The sequence below is a fragment of the Echinops telfairi genome, unplaced genomic scaffold (assembly GCF_000313985.2).
Source record: "Echinops telfairi isolate 266 unplaced genomic scaffold, ASM31398v2 ScPeMD7_7469;HRSCAF=8507_1, whole genome shotgun sequence".
NCBI lineage: Eukaryota > Metazoa > Chordata > Mammalia > Afrosoricida > Tenrecidae > Echinops > Echinops telfairi.
Window position 1 is genome coordinate 43,052,970 of NW_022111373.1, and position 9,509 is coordinate 43,062,478.

A 9,509-nucleotide genomic window follows, 5' to 3' on the forward strand; every position below is an offset into this window, starting at 1 on the left:
CCTTGAAACTTGGAACCAGACAAGGATGCCCTTTATCAGCACTCCTAGTCAATGGCATACTAGAAGTCTTAGCCAGAGCTTGAAAGTGAGAAAAATAAATAAAAAGCCAATCCAAATTGGCAAAGAGAGGTAAAATTGTTTTTATTTGCAGATAATATTATCCTATACAAAGAAAATCCATAACTCAGAAAGGAAATTACTGAAACTAATTGGAAGACTCAGTACAGTGGCTGGTTACAAGATCAACATGCCCTAACAAAGAGAACTCAGGAAGGCAATACCATTTACAAGAGCTGTAATACTTGGGATTATATCTAATTGGAGAAACAACAAAATGTATAGAGATCAAACAAGAAAACACGATGATAAGAAACCAAAAGAGACCTACATAAATAGAAGAATATACTGTGCTTATGAATAGGAAGAATCAATATTATGAAAATGTCAGTATTATTCAAAGGACTCTATAAATACAATGCAATTTAAACTGGTTACCAACGCCCACCCTTTTTTTTAAGATGGAAAAACTAATCATCAGCTTTAGAGGGCAAGAAAAGGGACCTCAGAGAAGCAAAGCACTACTGCAGAAGAATAGAGCAGAAGACCTCACACTTACTTGTCTCCAAACCTACTGCACAGTCACAGTAGTCAAAACCGCTGGGTACTTGTAAAATGGCAGGGTCCTTATCAATGACTGTACCAACGTAACAGTCTATACCAATGTAGTAGAATTAAGAACCTAGGAGGAAAGTCATCCATCTATGACCAGCTGCTTTTAACAATGGGCTAAAAGAGAGTGGATATTTATTTGACTTCTGCCTCATAGTAATGTTTCTTCTTTGGCTAGCCATAGGTCAGATATGTCCATGCAATTTACTGGAAAGAATATGGCAAGTTAAAGTTTTGATTATTTTGTTTCGCTGTAGTCTTTGGTTATTCCTGTATAAAATGGCAAAAATGAATGTTGTTCATGTATATTTTGAGCTCAGGGGTAGAGATCACCCTTTGAATTTCTCAGAGACCATGCTGGTTAGGGAAAATCACTGACAGAGGTCAAACTGGTTGACAGAAAGCTCGGATCTGGCTTGATGCTCTCAGAAGCCTAATCCCATATTTTTGTACCAATAGAATATTTTAGATAAGGATTAAGAGAGCTAAATAAGGATTGAACTTGATTGTCTTAAGAATTGAGTTTATGGAGTGTACTGCTGCAAAGGACACTAATGGGGCCACACGGTGGGGAGATAATGTGGCCTGAATCCCCCGCAGTGGGAAAAACCACGAAGAGATCATAAAAGATCATCAATTGCAGTAAAACCAAAGCACAAAGCCCCTAAAGAGTCCCCAAAATAGACTTCAGGCTAGGAGGGGCAGTCCCCGGAACTCTCCCAGGACCAAGGGGACAGACCAGGAACTATGTATGGTTTTGTTTTTTTTCTTTTCTTTCTCCTTTTTTCCTTGTCTTTTTTCAATCTTCTGTTTTCTTATTGTTTGGCCTAGGACATTTGTTTGCCTACTTATATACGATAGACATGGGAAGCAAACTTGGGGAGAAAGAGGGGAGAAAGGTGAGGTGAGCAAACAACTCCATAGACAGCGGAACAACTAGGGAATTAAAATCAACAACTAGGAGGTTGTAGAGACTCTGTGGGTATTAGAATAACAGCAATCTAGCCGAGAGGAAGCACTAAGAGCTGGGAGAAAGGGGAACGTGATGGTGGGGCAGGAGGAGGCAAAAGGAAACAGAGGAAGGCTCTAGGAAGCAAAGCTATTGACAGAGGTACTAACAGAGAGGTGTACTTATATAAATATATTAATCCATAAAAATAGAGGTACTGGCCTATGTACTTATATTTATAAGGCATTACACTGAGGTTGCAGATGGTCCTTGGGCCTCAGCTCAAACCCTCCCTCAATACGAATACACTTTGTTCTAACAAACTGTCATTCTGTGATGCTCACTCTCTCACACCCCCAACATGATTGCTGAAGACAAAATAGATGCATAAGCAAATGTGGTGAAGAAAGAGGATGATGCCTGGCTATTAAAAGATATAGTGTCTGGGGTGTTAAAGGCTTGAAGTTAAACAAGTGGCCATCCAACAGTGAAAGAACAAGCCCACATGGAAGAAGCACACCAGCTGGTGTGATCTTGAGATGCCATCAGGACTAGGTAACAGGCATCAGAAGATTCATAATAAACAAACAAATAAACAAAAATGCGTTGGTAAGAATGAGAGGGGTCAGAGAGGAGACCCAAAGCCCATCTGTAGAAAATGGAACATCCTCCCACAGAGGGGTCACAGGGTAAGAATGAATCAAGCAGGGTTCAATAGAACACTGATGGATCATGCAATATACCTCTGGTTTCTTGAGACTTCCTCACCCCACACTATCATGACCCCAGTGCTGCTTCCCACTCTGGATTGGACCGGAACATGTACATAGGGATAGGCAAGAGATAAAGCACACAACACATGGAACCCAGGAACAAGAATGGGAATAGAGATACCAAAAGGGTAGGGAGAAGTGGGGGACAGGAAGGGAGTAAAGGGGAACCGATTGCAATGAATGGCACATAACCACACTCCCCTCCAGGGAGAAGAACAACAGAAACCAGAGGGGAAGGGAGACAGCGGTTGGTGTGAGATATGAAAATAATAACAGTCTATAGTCTATCAAGGGGCCATGAGAATGGAGGAGGAGGAGGGAGAGAAGAAAAGAGGAGCTGATCCCAAGGTTTCAATAGAAACCAAATGTCTAGAAAAGAACTATGGCAATAAATGTACAAATATGTCTGATACAATTGATGTGTGAATTGTACCAAGAGTTGTAAGAGCCCCCAATAAAATGATCTTTAAAAAAAAAAGTAAAAATCCTAACACCACCACCCCCACAAAATTGAGTTTAGTATCCCATTCTACTTTGTTTATACTGATTTTTTTCTGTTTATTATTACTGATATAAATGATTATGGAGAAGTATGAAAATAGAGAGCTTGTAAGCGCATTTGCCCTGAGCCATTATAATTTGAATCTTTAAATGGGTAAGGACACATCTGCAAAGAGGGTTCTGAAAAGATAAGCCCACCCAGTGCTTTGGAGTACTCAGCATGTTTATATTCAAAGAGTCTTGTCTAAGGGAACATTGTTAGCAGATTGAAGGGGGGGTGGGGGTGGGAATCTTCAGATATTTGAATTTTGAACGAATGGTTTTTTTCAGAAGCTGTAAAAATTTGGAACGATGAAGAAAACTCCTGTCTAGGAGTTAACAGGAGTGAACATTAACAGAAGTCTGTGGGCAAGCTGAAATGTTTGCTAGGTGACCACCTGGATCCACTTGTGGAGTGAAAGTGGGAGAAATGCAGCAATAAAAAATGGGTTGGGTCTAGCCACTGATACTCGTGGACCTGGTTTACAGGGACTAGAGGAGAAGAGAAGAGAAGGTTGACTGGTCTGAAGTTCATGACCTAGCCCAAGGAGGCTAAGGTTGTTGAGAATTTCTGATGGGGGCATGCTCTAAAGCAGGGTTCTCAACCTGTGGGTCACACCCCTTTGGTGGTTGAACCCTGTTCACAGAGGTTGTCTGATTCATAACAGTAGCAAAATTACAGTTATGAAGTAGCAACAAAAATAATTTTATGATTGGGAGGTCACCACAACATGAGGAAGTATATTAAAGGGTCACAGCATTAGGAAGGTTGAGAACCACTGGTGTAAAGGTAAGGTGACCACCTGGTGTGGCTAAGTTAGGCAGCCCCCACTGAGTTGACCAGAACCTGACCAAATGAAGAGAAGATTTTTGAGCCTGTGAACTGGTGCATATTGCTGTAGGCTTTATGGATAGGCTGTCCTGATTTGACTTTGCTTATGGATGCAGACTTCACAAGGTTCCAACGAGAATGAAGATTCTGCATGTCAAAGTATGTGATTGTCTCCTCAGAGTACTCAGTTGAACTAAGTGGGTAGTATAGAATTTGGGTACTCAAAATTGGGGGCGGGGGAAGGGCACAAAGTGGTTGACTTAAATGTGCAGGAATGTATTCATAGGATTATAGGATTAAAGTGTAGGTGTTACTTAACTGCAATTGTTAGGCATAGGATATTTTTGTTTTGTTCACTCATAGAATGTTGTGTTCAAGTGAGGGTGGCACATTTTTTAATTGTATGCATTTTCGTTTTGTCCTATTAAGTACAGTTGTGATTTTATTATTATTTGTTTGAAAATTATATTTGGCTAAAGAGTTATGTGAAAGTGTCAAATTGACAAAGGGTAGTCTGTCATAGTTACATAATCTGGTGTCAGTTTGAGGATTAAGACTGTAGGGGTGAAGTCTAGCCTGTTAATCAGGATACAGCCACTGAGGCCTCTGTGTGGGCATGGCCTTCTCCTGAGGATTCTGGGAACTGCTGTATTTACTCATTGGAGATGGGTGACTCTCTCTCTTGGCTCACTCCCTGTGAGACATCCCTGTGGAGAAGATAGATGGAGAGAGGCTGATGGAGTCAGACCTCTGGAGCTGGAGAAGCCATGTGGAAACCCCTGCCAGTGCTGAGATGCTTACACTGCAACTGGATCCACAAGCCCTCCCACTGACTGACCTGTAATCTTCCTACATTCAGCATTATTGCATGTGTTTCATGAGTCTGAAGAGGACTTTTTAGATTGGTATTGGACATATGGGCTAATATTGGACTTATGGACTTGATCTGGACTGGGCTGGGATGTTTTCTTGCTATTCAATTGCCTTAGATATAAAGCTCTTATACACATATGAGTGTCCATGACTGTGCTTCTCTAGTCGACCCGGACTAAGACAGGAGTGCAACACCATTTACAAGAACTGTAATCTTGGGACTATATCTAATCGGAGAAAAAAAATGTACTCAGAGCAAACAAGGAAACATGATTATAAGAAACCAAAAGAGACCTACATAAATAAAAGAATATACTGTGCTTATGAATAGGAAGAATTAATATTATGAAAATGTCAATATTATTCAATGGACTCTATAAATACAATGCAATTTAAACCAGTTTCCAACACCCTTTTTTTTTTTTTTTTTTTTGATGGAAAAACTAAATATCAGCCTTATAGGGAAAGAAAAGGAACCTTGGATAAGCAAAGTACTACTACAGCAGAATAAAGGAGAAGACCTTACACTTACTTATTTCCAAACCTATTACATGGTCACAGTAGTCAAAGCAGTCTTGTGCTTGTAAAATGGCAATCACATAGACCAAGATAACAAAATTGATAACTTAGGAGGAAATTTATCCCTCTGTGAACAGCTGCTGTTTAACAATGTACTAAAAGTCCATAAATGGAAGAGATAGTCTCTTTAACAATTGATGCTGGAAATCTGGATATTCATTTGCAGGATAATGAAGCAGGATCTATATCTCATACTATACATAAAAAATGAACTCAAGATGGATCAACAACCTAATTTACAACCTAAAATTATAAAAAATCTTAATGAAAGTATAAGGGCAAATTTATGAGTCCTAATACAGGTCATTTACACACTATAAATCCTGACTGAAAACTCACACAAACAGCAGAAGATAGACTAAATGACTGTGACTTCTTAAAAATTAGACAACTAAGAACATAAAACGATTCCACCAAGAGAATAAAAAGAGAGTGCACCAACTAGGGAAATTCTTTTGGCAATGAAATAATTAACAAGGGACTAATCTCTAAAATTTATAGAAAATTTAAATATCTCATAAAAAAAAGACAAAGCAGTTCAATTATTAATTGGACAGATGATATAAACAGACTTTACCAAAGATGACATCCAGGCAGCTAGCATACATATGAAGAAAAGCACAAGACTATTAGCTATTAGAGAGGTGAAAATTTAAATATTGAGATATAATTTCAACAAGAATTAATTAATGTTGTTAGGTGCCATCAAGTCCTTTTCACTTTTACTAAGCAAGATTGTATCATCTTCATATCACAGGTTGTTAATTTACTTTCCTCCAATCCTGATGCCACATCTTTTTTCATATAAGTCAGCTTCTCTGATGATTTGCTCAGCATAGAGATTGAATAAGTATGGTGAGTTGATCAAATCCTGACACATACCTTTCCTGATCTTGAACCATTCTTTGCTTCTGTTCACACACACTGTAATCAGAAGACCAATATCCACCAAGCACAAGCAGGAGACTGCCATAGACTGCAGCTCCTTTCAGATGTCAACACACCAATAACAATTACCAAGATAACATTTCATCAGAGGGAAAATAAGGCAAGAATGAAAACCCCCATATAAACACAGCACACTGATAGGAAGGGGGATAGGAAAATACCCAACACAAAAGGTACAAGATAACAGCAAAGAATCCACAGATCTTGGCGGTGGTAATAACTGAATATCAACGACTTGAATTAACCCATTAAAAGACAAAGGTTAGCAGACTGACTCAGAAAACATAACTCATCAATCTGTTGCCTGCAAGAGACACATCTTAAGCTCGCCGACAGACAAAAATAGGCTAAGAATAAAAGGTTGGTGGAAAATATAACAGGCAAACAGCAATTTAAAATAAGCATGGATTGCAATCCTAATCTCTGACAAAATTGACCTCAAGGTGGATACCATAACAAGAAATGAGGATGGATACTCAAAGGATCAGTAAACCAGGAACCCGTGAGCATAATAATATGTGCCTAACGAGACACCCAAGAAATTGGTCAAACAGACTCTTCAAAGGATGAAAAATAAATCGCACATTCAACAATCATAGTAGGTGATAAACTGCTATCACAGAAAGAGATCCCTGGGAATGAAGCTCAGCAAGGAGGCTACAGAGCTAAACGCTACAATTAGGTAACTGGACCTGATAGACATCGATAAAGCTCTCAATCCAAATACAAAAGAAAAATTCATATTGTTTTCAAGTGCACACGGCTCATTTTTTTAAATAGGCCACATGCTGGGATACTAGTCCAGCCTGAGTAAATTCAAACACATAGAGATCACTCAGATGTCCCTCCCAGACCATCATGCCATAAAGCTGGAGATCAACAAAAGGATGGCCAGAAAAAGAAGAGCAAATGACTGAAGGTTGAATAATGGAAGTTGTGGAGGTACACAAATGGGTACTGCCCCAGATAAGAAAGGAAATTGGGAAGTTTCCAGAAACTAATGAGAATGATAATTAACATACCAAAACGTATGGGATACAGCAAAAGTAGGAAAATAGTTATGAGAGAAAGTTTGATAGTAATTAACATATATATGAAAAATGAGGTGAGACTTACGATTGATATGCTATCACAAAATCCCCAGCAACTAGAACAGAGTCAACAGAACAACCTCTCCAATAGCAAAATAAAAGAAATAACAAAAATCAGGACAGAGTTACATGAGTGGGAAGACAAGAGAATAGTACAAAAAATCAATGCAGGAAAAAAGCTGCTTCTTTCAAAAGATAAGCAGAATCAACAGTCTGCTGCCAGATCTAACTAAGGAAAGAAAGGAGCAAACATCAATACCCAGAATGAGGGATGAAACCTGGGAAGTCTCAATGGACCCAAGAGCGATTAAAAGGATAATCACAAAGTACCGGGAAAGTCTGTATTTGAATGAATTCAACAATGTGGAAGACATAGATAAATATGTGTGGCAGGGGGAGGAATCCCTCCCTAGGTTATCCCAGATAGAGGTCAAGAACCTCAACAGATGCATATCAAAAGGAGAAACAGATACAGTTCTCAAGACACAACCAATAAAAAAGATCCAGACCTGTAGAAGAGTCCTCATCCCTCTTGGAGCCAAGTGAGCTGGGCAGAGGCACACCTCTGAGACTTGGCTTCGTGGCTGAGGTGATCAACCGGGAGCGCATCCCTACTTTTGAGCGCATGCTGTGGTGGGTGTGCCGGGGCAACATGTTCCTGTGCCAGGCTGAAATCGAGAACCCTCTGGAGGAGCCCGTGACTGGTGACTATGTGCACAAGTCTGTGTTTATCATTTTCTTCCAAGGGCGATCAACTGAAAAACCGAGTCAAGAAAATCTGTGAAGGGCTGTGTCTGCCCGTTCCAGGTTCCGAGCCTCACTCTACTCCTGTCCTGAGACACCACAGGAGAGGAAAGAAATGGCTTCGGGAGTCAACACCAGGATTGATGATCTCCAAATGGTCCTGAACCAAACGGAGGATCACCACCAGAGGCTTCTGCAGGCTGCTGCTAAGAAAGTCCGGGTCTGGTTCATCAAGGTCCGGAAGATGAAGGCCATCTACCACACTTTGAACCTCTGCAACATAGACGTGACCCAGAAGTGCCTGATCGCGGAAGTGTGGTGCCCTGTTACTGACCTGGACTCCATCCAGTCTGCATTGAGAAGGGGTACGGAACACAGTGGCTCCACTGTGCCCTCCATTTTCAGCAGGATGCAGACAAACCAGACCCCTCCCACCTACAACAAAACCCAACAAGTTCACCTGTGGTTTTCAGAACATAGTAGACGGGTACGGGATTGGGATGTACCGAGAGATCAATCCAGCCCTTTACACCATTATCACGTTCCCCTTCCTGTTAGATGTGATGTTCGGAGACTTTGGCTATGGCATTCTGATGACTCTCTTTGCCATGTGGATGGTGGCAAGGGAGAGCCGGATTCTCTCTCAGAAGAATGAGAATGAGATGTTTAGCACTATGTTCAGTGGCCGCTACATTATTCTGTTGATGGGTGTGTTCTCCACCTACACTGGCCTCATCTACAATGACTGCTTTTCCAAGTCTCTTAATATCTTTGGGTCATCCTGGAGCGTCGGGTGGATGTTCACTAAATCTAATTGGATGGAGAAAATGCTTCATGGGAGCTCTGTCCTGCAGCTGAGTATTTGGTGGACCATACCCTTTTGGCATCGATCCAATTTGGAACATTGCTACCAATAAACTGACCTTCCTCAACTCCTTCAAGATGAAGATGTGTATTATCCTTGGTATTTTCCATATGATGTTTGTAGTCACCCTGAGCCTCTTCAATCACGTCTACTTCAAGAAGCCCCTGACTTCACAGGAGAGTTCTAAGCATTCAGGGAAGAGCTGACACTGATCCTCCACAAATTATTCCAGAGCATAGAAAAGGATGGCAAACTCTCAAACTCATTCTACGAAGCCAGTATAACTTTGATACTCAAACAGGGCAAGGATCCCACCGGAATAGAGAACTACAGACCAATATCTTTAATGAACATAGATGCAAAAATACGTAACAAAATATTAGCCAGTAGAATACAAAAGTATATGAAACATATCATGCACCATGATCAGGTGGGATTCATTCCAGGGATGCAGTGGTGGTTTCACATCTGAAATTCCATCAGTATTAATCATCACATTGAAAAGAAAAAGGATAAGAATCACATGATAATATCAGTAGACAAAGAAAACGCATCTGACAACATCCAACACCCATTCCTAATTAAGACACTCAAGAAGATAGGACTGGAAGGAAAATTCCTTAAGCTAATACAAGCTATTTACAAA

The 9,509-nt window shown here is 40.4% G+C and overlaps 1 pseudogene; it reads left to right on the top strand.

Moving 5' to 3' along the window:
* The window catches only part of LOC101643191, a 49,776-nt pseudogene extending 40,707 nt beyond the window's left edge, over window positions 1-9,069 (top strand).
* Window positions 9,070-9,509: the final 440 nt, after the last annotated feature.